Below are 19,667 nucleotides of genomic sequence, written 5' to 3'. Positions count from 1 at the left end.
GTCTGGCCGCTCTTTTGAGGTGGGGTCCGGAGTCCGTCAGGGTTGTCCTTTGAGCCCGCTATTATACGTGTTCGCAATCGATCCCTTCGTCCGGAGGGTAGATTGTGGGCCGTTGGCGGGCGTCGGGATGAACCTGGCAGAGCTGGATGTCGCCCAGAGAGTGGTGGCGTACGCTGACGATGTCACCATTTTCGTGTCCTCGCGAGAGGAGGTCGATGTGGTGATGTCGGAAGTGGACCGCTACTCGGAGGCATCCGGGTCTAAGATCAACCGGGATAAGTGTGAGAGTCTCTGGCTGGGAAGGGGAGATCCCACGTTTGATCTCCCGGACACCCTTCCAGGGCCCCAAGAGTCAGCAAAAGTGTTGGGCATCATATTCGGCCAGGATGATTATCCCACCAAAAACTGGGATGGTAAGCTCCAGGATGCCACTCAGAAGGTGGACCAGTGGAAGGGTTGGTCTATGACCCTCAGGGAAAGGGTACACCTGATCAAATCGTACCTGCTCCCCTTGTTTATCTATCTGGGCAGCGTATGTATCCTGCCAGAGGCTTACTACACTAGGGTCTACAGCCTGTTTTTCCAACTGTTATGGGGGAACAGGATGAACCTAGTCAAGAGGGAGGTTACGTACCGCACGAGGAGACTAGGGGGTTTATCTATGGTAAACCCTGTGGTGTTCTTAACCAACACCTTCTTGAAAGCTAACATCTCAAACCTCTGGTCAGAGAGGGCTTCTCCGTGGGTACACTCCTGCAGGGAATGGTTTCGGCCTTTCTTCCAGGAATGGGAGACAGGAGGGCAAGTGAAGGACCTCCGTACGCCCCATGGATATCTTCCGGCTTACGCTACCCCGACTCTGAAGGCGATACGTCGGTGGGGTCTGGGAGTGTGGGAGATCAGGACCCAGTCAAGGCAGTTCCTTGACAAACGGGTTCTGTTGACCCACTTCCAGAAGCCTCTGGCGCTCAGGGACTGCCCAGGTCGGGATCTGAGGGTGGGGTTGTACCTTTTAAACATGAAAAGGATCCCCCAGAAGTTTTGGGACTTGGCCTGGCGCTGCTTTCAGGGGAAGCTATATGTGAGGGACAATTTGAAGTGTAGGAACTCTGATGACCGGGGATGTCCCCGAGAAGAGTGTGGGGACACGCTGGAAAGCATGGACCATTTCCTGCTTCATTGTCCCTTTAATATAGGAGTTTACAACAGGGTGGGCGCTTCCATCGGCTGGAGTCAACTTGCCGGCCTTACCTATCAGGAGTGGGCTTATGGGGCATTCAGGAACCTGGGTGGCCGAGATCGGGGCACTTTATTCTTAGTCAGTTTAGTGGTTAGGTACTACACGTGGAACGCACGGTGCTTAGTGTCGACCCAACAGAAAATCCTCTCTGAGGTGGAGGTCTGTAGGAACATCACCGGTGACCTTGGGAAGATCAGGTCTTTGGAGTATGGCAGTCTTGGTACCAGTAGGGCTTCTCTCCTGTGGAGAGGGTTTTCTTTTGATGTGCCCTAGGTACTAGATCTTTTGGGTAGAGTACCTTTATTTTGGTTGGGGACAGTGTCAGAGGGACAGAGATAGGATGAGAACAGGGTTAGTTTGAATGAAGGGATAGGATTAGGGAGAATTGTAGGGGGAGTTAGGGAAAGAGTGTAAAATTATTTTGAATGTATCAAGTCTGCCATCCTTCTCCCTGGTGGTGGGCTGATGCATGTGCACGCTAGCTTTTTGTTTTGTTTTTAAGCTGATATGGTATGAAGGGCTTACAGGCGACCAAACTTGGGCCTAAAGTGGGTTGTGGTTCAGTTTGTATAAGTTTGTGTATAAGTTGGTTGGGAGGAGTGCTAGGTGGGGAGGGTGTGCTTGTGGGTGGTGGTGTTCATCTTTGGGGGACCTGACATGGGTCAGTTAAGGACTGGACTTTGTGAACTGTAAGAACGGTATGGACTCTGACCCATGTACAGGAGGGGTGGTGTGGGTGAGGGTACAGTTTTAGTGTAGGGTTTTTCCTAGGGTTTTCTATTGATTTTGTAGGGGTTTTCTGTAGTGCATATATTTTGTTTATATTATATTTTATTTATATAGTATATTTAGTAATTTTGTACCTATATTGTGTTATATCTATATTGTTTCATATTGTTTCAGCGTTATGGTAACCGGACCAGTTGCTGTGTTGATATGTGGTTTATTTAGTTTATTTCAGTTATTTGGTCTGTTTTATGTTTTCTTTGGTATTTTCATTAGTCCCGGATAGAGGATCCAGTTAATTTGGACGTTTTGTAAGTGAATGTATGTGTGATATGATTATTTTGATGATTATTATTATTATTACTATTATAGTTTTTGTTTGTATGTATGTATATGTACAAAAAATATAATTTTTTTTTTTTTTTTTTTTTTTTTTTTTTTTGAGGTGTGCTTGCTACGTTTCTGTTTTAGTTTTCTTGTTGCGTGTTCCCAAGTATGGATGGTTTTGAGTTATAGTCGGATAATGATAACTTTTATGTTTATATTTTGACAAGCCAAGTTGTGCTATTTTATTTATTTATTTATTTTTCTTATGTTCATTTTCGGTAAGTGTGTGAGTGTTTGATTAGATATTTTGGGCATACTTTAATATCTTAGTATTTTAGTATCTCAGTAAAGCTGGGCTGGCCGGTTAGGCAGGGTTTTGTTTATGAGGTTTTGTTTTTGGTTCTAGAGTATTTCTTATTTATGTTATAGCTGGTTAAGCTTGCTTTGTGTTTTGTATTTGATAAGTTTTGTATTTTTCTAATAAAAAGAGTGTCAGCAGAGAGCTCTGTTGTCCGACAGAAAAGAACAACTCAACTTCATCAGCTGATATATACTTGAAGGATTAAGATTTTTTTAATAGAAGTAATTTACAAATCTGGAGCCAGTTGATGGAATACCCCTTTAAGCTCTTGGGTTCCCATGTGTTGGACACCCCCACTGTTTAATATTCATGGCCTATCTAAATGAAGTCATGTGTCAAAGGCAAATAATGCTAATAGCTCAGGGGTTTACCCATGAGCAACAGTCTTCACTTATCTTCAGAACCCCCAGGGACATATAACAAAAGTGAATGACAATTTTGATGATGCAGGTGTGAACAGTCTAAGATACTGTGTAGACAAATGTGTATGTGTATATATTTTCATATGTATATATATATATATATATATATATATATATATATATAATTTTTTTATCTAATATTTTTTTTTCTATGCACATATCTCAAATTTATAAGCATAGTAAATACATCAGTAATACAATTGTATGTTCACCTACACCTTAGCGCCCACAGGATGCTGTGCATCTTGGTGTCTGTTTGCTTTGCAGTCATAGCAAATTTACACTTGCTCATCTTTCTCACTTTGTTGGGAGGTGCAGAATAACTTTTTACAGTTGCAAATAAAAAAGAATCCTATTTACTCTGCACAGACATTGGTGTAGAAAATGCTGAATGTTAAGGGGTTGTCCTCCCACCAAGGTTGTCCTCCCACCAAGGCAGTGTTTTCCAACTAGTGTGCCTACAGCTGTTACAAAACGACATGCTGGAAGTTGTAGTTTTACAACAGCTAGAGGTACAATGGTTCATATACACTACACTAAGGATACAAGAAATTCCGTGCGGACACTCCGTTCACAGCAGGCACCGACTGACATGCACTTTAATTTTTATGGCAATTCGTATCTGAGCATATATCCTTCCGAAATAATGACCATTTTCATTCTTTTGGCAGTGTTCGGAACTTGAATTTAAAATTCAGCAGCATGCACAGTGCAGCAGAATCCCATTGAAGACAAAAAAAAAAAGGCCTCGTCCACACTGGTAAAATGTATCCAGCAGGGTTCCGTTGATTTAAAGGGGTATTCCAGGAAAAACTTTTTTATATATATCAACTGGCTCCAGAAAGTTAAACAGATTTGTAAATTACTTCTATTAAAAAATCTTAATCCTTTCAGTACTTATGAGCTTCTGAAGTTAAGGTTGTTCTTTTCTGTCTAAGTGCTCTCTGATGACACGTGTCTCGGGAACCGCCAAGTTTAGAAGAGGTTTGCTATGGGGATTTGCTTCTAAACTGGGCGTTTTCCGAGACAGGTGTCATCAGAGAGCACTTAGACAGAAAAGAACAACCTTAACTTCAGAAGCTCATAAGTACTGAAAGGATTAAGATTTTTTAATAGAAGTAAAATCTGTTTAACTTTCTGGAGCCAGTTGATATATATATATATATATATATATATATATATATATATATATATATATAAATATAAAAAAAAAATAAGGTTTTTCCTGGATAACCCCTTTAAATTGGATTCTGCTGCACTGTGCACCCTGCGTAATTTCCCTGACGAAACGAACGTCCGCCAAAAGAATGTACATGTTAATTTTTTTGGCAGAATTCCGCTGGCGTGCATTGCGGTCTCTATAGACGGCGCACGTGTGCGAAGTCCTTTCGCTGGCACCTGCTTCAGACAGAGTCTATATTCCGGGGCGGAGATTGAGCAATGTGGACAATGTGGATGATGATTTATTGTCAGATTTCTGCACAGATTACAGCTGATCACTGGTGGTCTTTACAGGGGCCGGGGTGGTCTAGTGGTTGGGGACTGGTGCACTTTGTGATCAGCGTATTATCTATAATTATGAAGCAATATTATCCTCCAGCTTGTGTGCCTCCAGCTGTTGTAAAACTTTAACTCCCAGTATGCTATCCTGCTTGTCATATGGACAGTGTTCAGGTTCAAATCTTTATACTAAATGACATAGATACAGGTTTTTAGGGTATTCCCCAGGGGTCCATCCTCCATCTATACAGAACATGTGAACATCCACTTTTAATTGCAGTTTCGTTGTTCACACTAGATCAGAGTCTCCCAACCATTGTGGCTCCACCTGTTGCCAAACTACAACTCCCAGCGTGCCCCGACAGCCGGTGGCTTTCGGGGCATGCTTGGAGATGTAGTTTTGCAACAGCTGGAGGCACCCTGGTTGGGAAACAAAGTCCTACACATTCTCCTAAGTGCACAACCTTTGTGTGTGTATGACAGATTTATCCAGCAGCCTTTTATTTAATTCCTCCTGACTTATAAAGATAAGAAAACTTTGGTAAGGTCAGGATCAGCTTCACTGGAACTTTTAGAAATATTATTCTTTGGGCATTCTTTGGGCACTCTTCTGAGTTCGTGAACATGCCCAAGTAAGGCTGGACGGGTGGGCTGGAAGCTGCTGAACTGGAACTTGTTCAAATGGACACTCACAGCTGTCACACCAGGTTCTTGACAAATGTAGATAAGATCGGCCTCAAGTCAAATCAATGCAGGGAAACAGATGTTTATAACACACTTACATACTTTCTCCCATCACTTTATTTTACCAGTGTCTTTGTATGGCTCAAATGGGGCAGAGTTTTAACCTCTTCTTTAGATTCTACTTATAGATGTGCAACGTAGTAAAGACTAATGACTTTTTTTTTTTTTTTTAAAGAAGCACTCCGGGTTCATAAATACTAGTCCTACAGCACAAACTGTTTCATTCCAGAACTGCTGCATCTACTGTATAGGGTTCATTACAGTAACTGGGCCATGTGATCAACAGTCTGACCCACATACTTGTCAAAACATATACTTCATACAAAAGTTTTTATCTTCTTTTTATAGAAATATTGGCTTATATAAAAGACCACTAGGGGTCCCCATACCATCCAGAACATGATCCTGTCTGGCTGCAGCATCATCTTTGTCCCAGCAGAAGCACAGGCTGGGAAAAAGTCCAGGAAGTGAGGAAGGGACTAGCACTCCTCTGTGCTCACTGCTGTGTATCAGACTCCTGTCTGAAAACAGAGAGGAGGGGGTTACAGAGCAGCCTGCAATGATTGGATGAAGAGACAGAGCACAGCACAGCAGACACAGGGAGGAAGTGAATCCATGGTGAGTGAGTGCTCGCCTGCGACGTGCTCCTTCCTGAGCAGTGGATGTCAGAATGAGCAAGACACAGAACAGAGGGACTTGTGAGCCAAATACAGAAGCTAGACACATAAAGACATGTAAAGCATCTGCATGACCTGGGTAAAATATTTTAGCATTATTTTTTTCGGTGATATGACAGGTGCGCTTTAATGTGTGGTCTTTCCTGGATCAGCTGACTTCCTGTGAACTACAGGATGGCATCACTCCCTAACAGATCCCTTCTAGCTGCTCATAGACCCCACCCAGCTCAATCTGTATACTGCTGCTGCTATTTCTATGGGTTAAGTATATATCTAGAAGTGGTACAACCCCCCCTAAGGCTGTGTTCACATGTTCCATTTTTGCTGTGCTTTTTTCTGTCTTTGGTGCTGTGATTTTTCTTAGCACCATTTTATTGTGCAGAAATCACAGCACTTTGGCAAATGACCTCAAAAACACAGTAAATGTGAACATAACCTTATCACTTTATATCTTCATAAAACATACGTGATTAATGGTCAAAAATCATGGCAATATTTCTCTAAAAAAACACACTTTGAATAAGAGAAGCTGCATATAATGTGAACTGACCCCAACCCACTTTTGAATCACAGCAGTTTAGGCTTCTGGAGTCTAGCTCGGTTATTAGATCACCAGGGGATTTTGTTAGAGGAACCTCGGTGATGAGACTCCACCCCCCTCTCTCTGCAAAGGATTCATGAGAAATGTAGGCAGCAATAGAAAATCATGATGGAATGTATTCTGGATAGGTTATTAATAAGAGATCGGCAAAGGAATGTTTGAAGAGGCTGTGGTGCTCATGTAAGCGCCACAGTCTCTTTAATGTTTGTGTTCTCATCCTGCAATTAACATACTTTTAGTTACTGCGAAAGAAATGCAGCATTTCCCATTGAAGTGAACAGGACAGCGGTGGAAGAATGGACAGTGCTGAAAAGGCTCAGATATGTATGTTTAATTTGCCGCATCTGTAAACTCTTTCACTTAACTTGATAAAACCTCTTTGTTGGCTTATTTTATACCAATTTTGGATGCCAAAACGTTATGTACCTTGTTAAGCCATTCCCTATTTCTTAAGCCACACCTACACCTAGCATGGCACAAAAAATATCTAAAATACTATAAAGGTATAATAAATGATAATAGTGTATAACATGCCTGACATTGTTCCATAGCTGCGTTGTATTTCAGACATGCTCCATGTTGGGATATATACGGGAGCATATTACACTAGTATTAGGCTATGTTCACACAACGCAATTTCCAAGCGAAATTCAGTTTGGAAAATCCCTTTGTCTCCAGTGGAATTCTGCTGCACCGTGCACACGGCAGAATTTCCGCAGCAGATGTTTAAACCACGGAAAATCTGATTCTGGTGTCTGCCGAAAGAATGAACATGTAAATTCTTTAAATAGGCACTGTCAGATACCAAAACTTTTGATATGTTGTAAAGCATGTATAACCAATAGGTTTTGCAATTGCTTTCATTAGAAAATTTTCTATATTTCATACTGAAAAAGCCAGTCATACAACTGCCCCCCCCTACCTGCTTGGACACATACTAGTCCTGCTGTGTCCATGCGTCATCACCTATGTCATGGACACACTTCCTTGATTGACAGCTGTGAGTGCAGGGCTCAGAGCTGGACGAAAAATCCTCCCACTGTCATCTTGTGTCCCGCTACTGTCAGTGAGGACAAGCTGGGAGTTGTCATTTTGCTAATGCTAGGGGAGATGTGAGCAGACAGCATACTGAGGGAGGGGGCGGAGACCTGCACAGTGAGGCCACGCCCCCTCCCTTTGAGAGGAATTCAGACTAGTGAGCTAAATTAAAAGTGTAATAAAAAAATAAATAAAGGAGCTAGACACATAAAAATCAGATGCACATGGTCAGGATTAGGTACTGAGTGATATATTTAAAAAACATTTTTTTTTGTTGGATCTGACGGGTACGCTTTAAGTGGAATCTGCTTGGAAATTCATTGCCATCTATAGAGAAAGCACAATTCCCAGTGGTCCTAGCGCCAGCATGTTCCACCTGGCACTCTCTGTTTGCGGAATGTCCGCCCATGTTTTCCGGGTGAACATTTTGCAAATTGTCCTCCATGTGAACATAGCCTTACAGTACAGCAATGATTGTTACCTAATGTGATTCACATTGCAGGGATAATTCAGTTCCGCGCTGACAGGTATAACACATGACTTTTCTTCCATTCGCTGTGGTATCATTCCGTGAGCTGAATCAGATTCCTGTTCGGATTTTCAGGAGACAATAGATGACATCGGAATTTTCCTGCTATAGTGTAGCTACAAATAATGTTTTACTTTCCATAGGGGAATACGAGCGATTAGTCACATTCTGATGGTTCAGGTGTTCTGGTATATTCTACAGAATCCTCCTGGATAAGCTAAAGTACAGACAGCTCTACCAATTCTGTACATGATTTAACTCTTTAGGTTCCTCTAGGATTTCGAAAAACAGGGCAGATGGAACAGGATATTTATCTCACTTCCCAAACCCTTGGACTATCTGGTGTATGACTGCTGGGACCCCAAGAATTCCTAGGACAATGGGGTAACAATAAGGCTAGGTTCAGACTACGGAATTTCCGTCTGCAATTCCGCTTTGAAATTGCAGGCGGAAATTCCGCTTGCTAAAATGTCTAGTGTAGTGAATGGGTTTCCGTTCACAAATTCACACTTCGGAATTTGTGAATGGAAAATCCGCTTGGAAATTTACGCCTGAAAAATGGGGTTGCTCTTTCTTCAGGCGGAAATCCGCGTGGAACACATTGCAGTCTATTGGAGACCGCAGTGTCCGCGCCGTCCTAGCGCCGACTGATTCAGTCAGCGCTGGCCGCACTCGGAATCTCCGGGTGGAAATTTTCTGCCCGGAGATTCGGTAGTCTGAACCTAGCCTAATAGGTAAAGTACACTGGTCCCTTTTGATGTTTCTATGCAAAGTGCCACTCCTTACCTTTTAGTCCTGCTACACCTTAGCACAGTGTTTACCAAACAGGGTGCCTCCAGCTGTTACAAAATTACATCTCCTAGAATGCCCAGACAGTCCTTTGCTTGGACTTGCAGTTTTGCAACAACTGGGGGCACACTGCTTGGGAAATATTAGTCTATGGCAGTGTTTCCCAACCAGTGTGCTTCCAGCTGTTGCAAAACTACAACTCCCAGCATGCCTGGACAGCCAACGGCTTGTCTGGGCATGCTGGGAGTTGAAGTTTTGCAACAGCTGGAGACACATTGGTTGGGAAACCGTATTGAGCACATCAGTCAGATTGAGTGGCCGGCCATGGAGTGAAGCGCGCTGCTGTGTGCTTCACCCGGCTATAACTCACAGCAACATCATAACAATTAACAGAACTGAAACCCTGTGCGATCTAAATGTATGACATGACGGAAATTTAAAGGAGATATGTGGCGGAAAAAACGTATCCCCTATCCACAGGATATAGGATAAAAGTCTGATCGTGAGGGGTCTGACCGCTGATCTCCCGTATGGGGCATTGGCTCGGCCCAAATTCTGCTCCTCTAATGCTCTTGTTGTACCCAGCACGGAAGCTGGTCGAAACACGCCCCCCTCTATTCATCTCTATGGCAGAGGCGGAGACACAGCATTTGCGCCTCTCCCATAGTAGATGAATGGAGGGGGCATGTATCGACCAGCTTCCATGCTGGGTGTCGCACATCATTACAGGAGCAGATCCAGGGCTCTGTACAGTAGATTGTAGGGGGTCCCAGCAGTCGGACCCCCGTGATCAGACACTTATCCCCCCTGCGCATAGGGGTACGTTTTTTTCCGCCGCATATCTACTTTAACTAAATGACAGTAAGACTTTCAAAGTCCACACTGAAGAGGGCAAGTCATGTGAATTCTAACATAATTAGGGGTCCTCAACTTTTCCAACATGAGTCTCTTTTCAGTGGGGATGAAGAGAACGAGTGTCACAATAAGTGCGGAGCTGCTTGTTCTTCATGTACGTATGCTGGGAAACCACTGATGTGTGACCCCTCCCTGCTGCACCTCAGTGTGACTAGGCCAAGCATTTATATAGGTGGCATGTAATCATTCTGCAGCTTGTACAGTAATATATATAGTGGGCAGCTAGTCCAGAGTCTGTTCTGTGGGCGCTCCATCATAGTTCACAGATGGTTACATTTATTAATGAGAACGGATACCTATCCATTATTGTAGGAGTGATCTATTAACTATTAATACAATTGTTGCAGGCTTTTTTTTTTCAGCATAAACAGCAACTTTTGTGTGTACAGAAAAAGGGGTGGGGTGTGTGTGTGTGTGTGTGTGTGTGGGGGGGGGGGGGGGGGGGGGGGTAGCCTTAACTGCCCCAGGTAAGCCAAGCATGCCCGGACAGCCTTTTGCACTAAAGATTACAATGGGCAGTATGACAAGCACCCATCCGTCTGCAGGAGGCACAGCTGACTTTTGTGTCCTGTAGTTGCTAATCTAAAAATCTTTAGTGTATCCTGAACATACCCACAAAATCAGCCTCTACATCAGAGTTTCCCAACCTGTATTTATTCAGCTGTTGTCAAAACTACAACTCCCAACATGCCCATCTATCAGTGTTTTCCAACCTGTCTCTCCAGCTAATGTAAAACTACAACCTCCCAGCATGCCCTGTCAGTTGGCGACCACTGTTCTACCCAGGCTCCTGACCCAGCATTGCCTCTATTTCTAGTTTCCTAACTAATGTGCCTCCAGCTGTTGCAAAACTACAACCCCCAGCATCTTCATTTATCAGTGTTTCTTAACTTGTCTCTCCAGCTATTGAAACAACTACTACTACCAGCATCCTCATTTATCAGTGTTTCTTAACTTGTCTGTCCAGCCATTTCAAAACTGCAACTCCCAGCATGCCCTGACAGTTGTCCACCACTATTCTACACAGGCTTCTGCCCTGGCATTGTCTCTATCTCATTGTTTCCCAAGCAATGTGCCTCCAGCTGTTGCAAAACTGGAGGCACCCTGGTTGGTAAACACTGCCCCATTGTAAGGGCTTATCAATCTTCAGCTGTCCGGGCATGCTGGGAGTTGTAGTTTTGCAACAGCTGAAGTTACCCCTGGTTGGGAAGCAGTGTTGGATTATAAGGTCTTATCAGCTTTCGTCTGTCCGGGCATGCTGGGAGTTGTAGTTTTGCAACGTCTAAAGTTACCCTGATTGGGAAACAGTGTTCGATTATAAGGTCTTATCAGCTTTCGTCTGTCTGGGCATGCTGGGAGTTGTAGTTTTGCAACAGCTGGAGGCACCCTGGTTGGGAAACACTGATCTGGATACATATCATGCAGCTGTTTCTGGGGAAGCCAGTTCCCAAATACAACCCTACCCCCCCCCCCCCCCCCCCCCCCCCTTCTTTCCCAATACTATATGCCCACTACTCCTGAAGGGGTTAAATTCCTTGGGAGCAGGCATCCCATTTTTTTTTTTGCCTTGAGGCTGTGCAGAAAGTCAGGCTTCTGAGGAAATGAAGGCTGACCTCATCCCTGAGCCCGGGGAGGCGGGGTCCCTCCTGATCTGCCATAAACTCCCCCTTCTTCTTCTTCTTCACTTTGCTATTTTACCAATTAAGGCTTTCTCAATCTCGGAGGGAGAGAGAGAGGAGACATCTAGGGGGTGTAATCGAATTGTCAGGGGCGACTGGGAGGCATTATCCCCTGTACAGAGAGAAGCCACAGCCAGCAGCAGCTCCAGCCTCTCCGCTCCTCTATTCTGGAAGTTGCAGAAAAGGAAAAGGTAAGCTGACTGATCCTGGAGGGGGGCACAGCGATACCCTGTGCCATCTCTCCATCTGGGGCACTTACAGATGTGGACTGCGGAGTCGCCCCTTAGCGCAGAACCGGCTTGGGGACATGCGATTCCAGAAGTCAGAGGGGCGATTTATCATTGGATGTACACTGGTTCTGTTGGCGTATGTTGGGCGCACACTTTGGCGCAGTTGACGTTTTCCAAAACTCATCTGTAGTAGAGCTCTTTGCGGTTATTTTATTTACCTTTTTTACAGCGGTCTCGAATTTATCATTTAAACATTTTTTTTTTTTTTGCATTTAGGTGCAAACCTATATTTAAGAAAAAATTAATAATATATATATATATATATATATATATATATATTTGTATAAAATAATAGTTTTTAACATTTTTGCATGTCACCTGTGGACTTGCGCCTAAGTTAGGTGTGCACCTTTTTGATAAAAAATTAATAAAAAAAAAAAAAAAACTACAACCATAAACATTGATAAGCGTGTCCTAGCTGTCAGGGACCGAATCTACCTACAATGCCGGCAGCTGATCTATATAACAGCTGCTCTGTGTGTGTGACAGTCATGGTGACAGCTTGGGTACAAAAGTGTCAATTTTATGCAAGCTACAAAGGCAGCAACCTAACCTTGTTACTAGTCATGGTTACAGCTGTTTCATACTGTAGCACCGATATGCAGGGGTGACTGCTGAATGTAAGCGAGCAATGTGATAGTTTCCATTAGGAAGTGATGGATTTTAATGTCTTACATTGGGGCAGCATTTCCCAACCAGGGTGCCTCCAGCTGTTGCAAAATCTATTGGCCACTGGGGAACTACAAGTCTCGTCATGCCTCCTCCTCATACTCCTGATACTAAGTATACCAGTGTTTCCCAATCGGTGTGCCTCCAGCTGTTGCAAAACTACAACTCCCAGCATGCCCGGACAGCCAAAGGCTGTCCGGGCAAGCTGGGAGTTGTAGTTTTGCAACAGCTGCAGGCACCCTGGCTGGGAAACACTACAATGAGGAATAGGTAAATGTCCTGATCTGTAAAGGTCATCTGTAAACCCATATGCTCGCTTACTGGGCACTTCGAATATCCACAATAGGAAATCTATTGGGACCCGTTCCATTTTTGGCTGGAATCTGTCATGTTGAACATTCAATTTGATCTGTCTACATCACGTCATGTAGTGTTTTCCAACTTGTTGCAGAACTACAATTCCCAAAGTGCCCAGACAGTCTGGGTACACTGGGATTTGTAGTTTTGCAAGAGCTGCAAAAGACTTTCCGGGCATGCTGGGAGATGTAGTTTTGCAACAGCTGGAGACACATCGGTTGGGAAACACTGTTATAGGACAAAAGAAGTTGAGCAGATTAAATGATAGTTTTTTTTGTTGGGGGGGGGGCAAGGATTCAGAATAATTTGTGTATATTCAGTTAATGGATTAGGAGTCCAGTGGGCGGTCCTAGTAGGACCACCCACTGGACTCCTAATCCATTAACTGTGACTGGGCAGTCTGGGAGTTGTTGTTTTGCAATAGTTAGCGGCACCATGGTTGGGAAACACTGTTATAGGGCAAGAGGGGCTGAGTAGACTGATATACAGTTTATTTTGGGAAAAGATTTAGTAGAATCTGTGTCTTTTTTCATTTAATGGTTTTATGAGTCCAGTGGGCGGTGCTGACTCAAACTATTGCAAAACTTTGGGAAAAGATTTAGCAGAATTTGTGTATATTCATTTATTAGTTTAGGAGTCCACTAGGTGGTCCTGACTCCAGCTGTTGCAAATAGCTGTCTGGGCATGCTGGGAGTTGTAGTTTTTCAACAACTGGAGGCACAATAGTTGGGAAACATTGTTATAGGACAAAAGAAATTGAGTAAATTAATATATAGTTAGTTTTTTTGTGGTAGGCGGAAAGATTCAACTAAATTTATGTATATTCATTTAAAGATTTAGGAGCCCAATGGGCGGTCCTGATCAGTGACTGACACTTATCTGTGTTCAAATGCTTATTCAGGGAAAGCTGTCAATCACTAAGTAGGACCGCCCTTTGGACTCTTAAAGGGGTACTCCTTCGAAACTGTTCTGAACACTGGAGCCGGCGACGGGAACTCGTGACGTCATAGACCCACCCCTCATGACGTCACACCCCGCCCCCTCAATGCAAGTCTATGGAAGGGGGCTTGATGGCCAGAATGAGCAGAAGTGATACTAAATCTTGTCCATCAAAACTATATATATCAATGTGCTCAGCTCTTCCCGCACTAAAACAGGCAGCATGTTTTATAGACAGGTTTGATTTAATAAGGATTAGCAAAAAAAACAAAACTGCTTTCTTCCAGAAACAGCGCCACTCTTGTCCCCAGTTTGTGTGCGGTATGGCAGCTCGGTGCCCATTAATATCAACAGAGTTGAATTGTACTACCGCACAGGACCTGAGGACAGGAGTGGTGCTGTTTTTTCACTATACTATACCAAAAACAACAAGGTCCCTTCATTTGGACAAGCATATATACTTATAGATAGAGTATAATAATGCAGCTTCATGTGGTGCCTCCTTTAACCCATAAAATACTGGAGACCGCTAATCACCGGAAGACAACCTGTGGATTACCAAGAAGCATAGATACCATATTTCCCAACCAGGGTGCCTCAGCTGTTGCAAAACTACAACTCCCAGCATGCCCGGACAGCCGAAGGCTGTCCGGGCATGCTGGGAGTTGTAGTTCTGCAACAGCTGGAGGCACACCGGTTGGTAAAAACTGGCATACTTAGTATCAGGAGTATGAGGAGGAGGCATGCAGAGACATGTAGTTCCCCAGTGGCCATAGATTTTCATGTTGTAGTTTTGCAACAGCTGGAGGCACACCGTTTGGGAAACACTGGTATACTTACAATGGGGCAGCATTTCCCAACCAGGGTACCTCCAGCTGTTGCAAAACTATATCTCCCAGCTGGGAGTTGTAGTTCTGCAACAGCTGGAGGCACACCGGTTGGGAAACACTGGCATACTTAGTATCAGGAGTATGAGGAGGAGGCATGCAGAGACTTGTAGTTCCCCAGTGGCCATAGATTTTCATGCTGTAGGGTGTCGAGTTACATGTTTGATCGCAGTCTGATGTAATTCTTTTGTCTTTGATTGTTGCTCTGATGACTTCACCAACACTGGGGGGAAGACGACCGTGCATAATAGCGCCCTCCATGGATAAGATTGGGCCAGTTTACTACATTTATGTCCCCCCCCCCCCCCCCCCCCCTCATTTGGCAACACAGATTCCCCCATACTAACTAATAGGGAGTGGCAGACACCAAGGACTATTTTTAAATGGCGCACATGCATCTTATGGGCAGAGTGGTACAGGTGTGGCCAGCGCTATGTTAATGTTTGTTTTTTCACAAAAAATCAGTGCAATTTTTATTGACAACCTTTAGGCTTTGTTGTAGTATTTTCGGTCAGTATTGGAACCGACAATATTTTTTCCTCCGTTTTCCACCCACATCTGGTTTTTGTCGACGACTTTAAATACTACATGTGAACACAGACCACGAATAAAAGAGTCTGAAACGCATGGGTCATTGCTCCAGTCCGGTGTGGTGATCTATTGTCGTATTCTGTTGGGAATTTTCTTATGATGGCCATCTGGGCATGCTGGGAGTTGTAGTTTTGCACACTGGTTGGGAAACACTGATCTATAGGTTCACTTCTCCATACTGCTTAGAACAGTGTTTCCCAACCAGTGTGCCTCCAGCTGTTGCAAAACTACAACTCCCAGCATGGTGGGAGTTGCAGTTTTGCAACAGCTGGAGGCACATTGCTTGGAAAAAAACTGGATTAGAAAGGAACACGTTTTATCTAATGTGACGATGGCGTGGACTTACATGTTAATGTAACCTCAGTGTTAGGGCTGGTTCACACATAGTGTTTCGGATAAAAGCCAGAAGTGCATCCAGCAGGAAGGAGTAGTATACATCCTTCCTATACATTTCCTATTGCTTGTGGCTTGAAAAACTGTGTACGGGGGGGATCAGTAGACATAGACAGACATGTGTATGGGGGGGATCAGTAGACCTAGACAGGCATGTGTATGGGGGGGGGGATCACTAGACCTAGACAGGCATGTGTATGGGGGGATCAGTAGACCTAGACAGGCATGTGTATGGGGGGATCAGTAGACTTAGACAGGCATGTGTATGGGGGGATCAGTAGACCTAGACAGGCATGTGTATGGGGGGATCAGTAGACATAGACAGGCATGTGTATGGGGGGATCCGTAGACATAGACAGGCATGTGTATGGGGGGATCAGTAGACATAGACAGGCATGTGTAGGGGGGGATCAGTAGACATAGACAGGCATGTGTATGGGGGGGGGATCAGTAGACATAGACAGGCATGTGTATGGGGGATCAGTAGAACTAGACAGGCATGTGTATGGGGGGATCAGTAGACATAGACAGGCATGTGTAGGGGGGGGATCAGTAGACAAAGACAGGCATGTGTATGGGGGATCAGTAGACCTAGACAGGCATGTGTAGGGGGGATCAGTAGACATAGACAGACATGTGTATGGGGGGATCAGTACACCTAGACAGGCATGTGTATGGGGGGGGGATGAGTAGACATAGACAGACATGTGTATGGGGGGATCAGTAGACCTAGACAGGCATGTGTATGGGGGGATCAGTAGACATAGACAGGCATGTGTATGGGGGGGATCAGTAGACGTAGCTTTTACCTGGCAGCTATTATATATCTATATAGAACAATTGTAACATGTATATGGGCATATATGGATACACATGCCAAAGGAATGCTGAGAGTTGCAGTTTTGCATCAGCTGGAGGCACACTGGTTGGGAAACACTGCTATAAACCTTCCATGTAAGATGTCCTTATCCTATAAAGCTGTGATAGCTGATAAGATTCATAGCATTTAAGGCTGGGTTCACACCTTAAACTAAAATAACTGATGAACATGTTATCTATTTCCCTTGATTTATATAACTCTGTACACGCTCTAGGGCCAATGCCATAATAAATCAGGTAATCTATATGTTTTTTTGGAGTGTGGGAGGAAACTCAACAGGAAGAACATACAAACTCAAATGCAGATGTTGACCTAACTGGAAACAAACTCAGGGCCCCAGAACTGCAAGAAAAACAGGGATAACCGATCATCTAGAGCAGTGATTCCCAACCAGTGTGCCTCCAGCTGTTGCAAAACTACAACTTCCAGCATGCCTGGACAGCCAGCGGCTGTCCAGGCATGCTGGGAATTGTAGTTCTGCAACAGCTGGAGGCACACTAGTTGGGAATCACTGATCTAGAGCAGTGTTTCCTAATCAATGTGCATCCAGCTGTTGCAATACTACAACTCCCAGCATGCTGGGAGTTGTAGTTCTGCAACAGCAAATGGCACATTGGATAGAGACGATGCCAAGGCAGTAGCCCATGTAGAACAGTGATCTCCAATTGTCAGGGCATGCTGGGGGTTGTAAGTTCATGACAGCTGGAGAGACAGGTTGGAAAACAGTGGTAGATGGGTATGCTGGGACTTGTAGTTTTGCATTAACTAAAGGCATATTGTTTGGGAAACACTGAGAGAGACAATGCAGGGGCAGGAGCCCATGTAGAACAGTGGTATTCAACTGTCAGGGCATGCTGAAGATGCCGGGATTTGTAGTTTTGCAACAGCTGGAGGCACACTGGTTGGGAAACACTGATCTATAGATTCACTCCTTCATGTGTACATTCTGCTCTTCAGTATAAGTAGACATTGACGATGACAGCCATATATTTCTATTAACATTCCAATGTCATCTTCATCAAGTAGATCCATATGGAAGAAGTCGTTGTGCAGCAGAAGACGGAGCGCACGGACAGATAAATACCTCACTGTACTGCAAGATAAAGTAAACACTTTAATCCGCACTTGTCTGTACTGACCTTTAAGTCAACCACTTCAGAAACTCATCCACATCACGTACGGTACTAATAAACTCAAAAGACAACCCCTTCATCGCTACCTGAAGTTTAACCCATAACAAATGTTCTATTTTTTTTTTATTTTTGGCCCTTAACCCATTCCCTGCCAGGGCCTTTGCTTTGCGATTAAGGACCCTGTGTTGTGCATCCGTCCAGCGCAGAAGGTTATTTGTTGCGGAAAATAAAAGAAATAAAAAATTAAGCTTGATTCAATTCTCTTACAGGAAGCGGATGTAATAGGCAATGTTTATTTTAATGGGTAATTGTGGAACCCGTGCGTTCAGTATAACTACGAGATTACATCATGAGGACTTGCAGGCAGGAGGGAGGTTTATGCTGGATGGCGGAAATCTGTATTCCGTGCGATATTGTGTGGTATCGTGAAGAATGTGGACAAACATACCGATCTGTTGTGCGAGTACGACAACGGGTCCTTTGGAAAGAGGGGGGACAAGCCCTAGTTGTACAGGATTCCGTTTCCTAGGGAGCTGCATTAGCAGCACCTAAAACTGGCTATAGAGCTCTCCCGAATTCCCCATACATATTCAGCATGGCCAAATGTTCATGTGTTTTCTATGGGGAGGGGTAAGCCGCAGGCAGACAGCCGAATGAAGAGAAGGGTCGGGCGTGTTGGATTTTTTGCCACCCAATTCTTCTATCCATCAGCTATCGTCGGAAGAAACGGGAAGCTGTCATAGACCTTTCACAACCAGGTTGCCTCCAGCTTCTTGCAAAACCACAACCCCCAGCATTGCCAGGACAGCCAAAGGCTGTCCGGGCATGCTGGGGGTTGTAGTTTTGCAACAGCTAGAGGCACCCTGGTTCAGCCTTGCATAGTGTATGGGCACCATTATTATTGATAATAATCATAATAATAATGCTTTATTTATATAGCGCACACAGATTCCGCATCGCTGTACCCTCAGATTGCTTCCATTGAGGCTCGATCTCTAAATTCACCTATCAGTATGTTTTTGTAGTGTGGGAGGAAACCCACACAAGCACGGGGAGAACATACAGACTCCTTGCAGATGTTGTCTTAGGATTCCTGCACAACAGTGCTATTCAATGAGCCACCATGCTGTCCGCTAAGGATTGTGGTTACAAACACCAGGCCGTTCTGGAAAGGGGGCAAGGAGGCCCATTTGGATCTTTGCTATAGGGCAGCCATTGACATGTTTCCCAGATCTGGACTGTCCGTAGCATTGTGTAACGAGTCTAGGTTTATGTTACAATGGTCCAGAAAAGACCGAAAATATTGTAACCTGAGACTATTGGAAGTTGAGGGACCACTACATAATCACCTTGCTGAGTCAAGCAGCGGTGCTCAGCCTGCCTCTATTGACTCTGTGATAGTCTGCAATGCCATCAGCAGAGACATAATCAAAAGCAACAGGGTAAATCAGCAAGGTGATTTAGTGTATTTTACGATATTTTTAATGAAAGTGTTACTTTTATTATAGAAAAAGACATATATGCAGACTAGAGATGAGTGAAGTTACAGTACTTCGATTCGTCACGAACCTCACGGCTCGGTGGTTGCTGACTTTAGCCTGCACAAATTAGTTCAGCTTTCAGGTGCTCCGGTGGGCCGGAAAAGGTTGATACAGTCCTAAGAGACTCTCCGAGTACTGTATGCACCTTTTCCAGCCCACCGGAGCACCTGAAAGCTGAACTAATTTATGCAGGAAAAGTCATCAACTGCCGAGCCGAGAAGTTCGTTACTGTAACTTTGCTCATCTCTAATGCAGACATATCAAAAGTTTAGTCAGGGTCTCAGCGCAGACTAGGTATAGCCAGGACTTGGTGTTCAATCCATCATGTTGTCAGCAGAGTCCTATTGATTTCAATGGGATTCTGCTGCACTGTGCACAAGGTGGAATTTCCGATGCAGATGTCTCTGCCGCGGAAATCCTGATTCCGGCGTCTGCAGAA

General features: G+C 44.3%; 1 protein-coding gene across 2 annotated transcripts in view; it reads left to right on the top strand.

Annotated features, from left to right (window-relative positions):
- The window catches only part of FLNA (filamin A), a 155,116-nt gene that overhangs the window by 10,916 nt on the left and 124,533 nt on the right, over positions 1 to 19,667 (top strand). The window contains exon 1 of one of the 2 annotated variants that reach the window (XM_056538302.1): positions 11,586 to 11,739. The exons of the other annotated variant lie outside the window; for it this stretch is intronic. The gene's annotated coding sequence lies outside the window, so the exon portion shown is untranslated. Of the gene's footprint in view, positions 1 to 11,585; positions 11,740 to 19,667 lie in introns of those variants that run through there. 2 annotated transcript variants of the gene reach the window in all.

Source organism: Hyla sarda, chromosome 9 (assembly GCF_029499605.1).
Source record: "Hyla sarda isolate aHylSar1 chromosome 9, aHylSar1.hap1, whole genome shotgun sequence".
NCBI classification, from domain to species: Eukaryota; Metazoa; Chordata; class Amphibia; order Anura; family Hylidae; genus Hyla; species Hyla sarda.
This window is presented reverse-complemented; position numbering and strand designations above follow the sequence as displayed.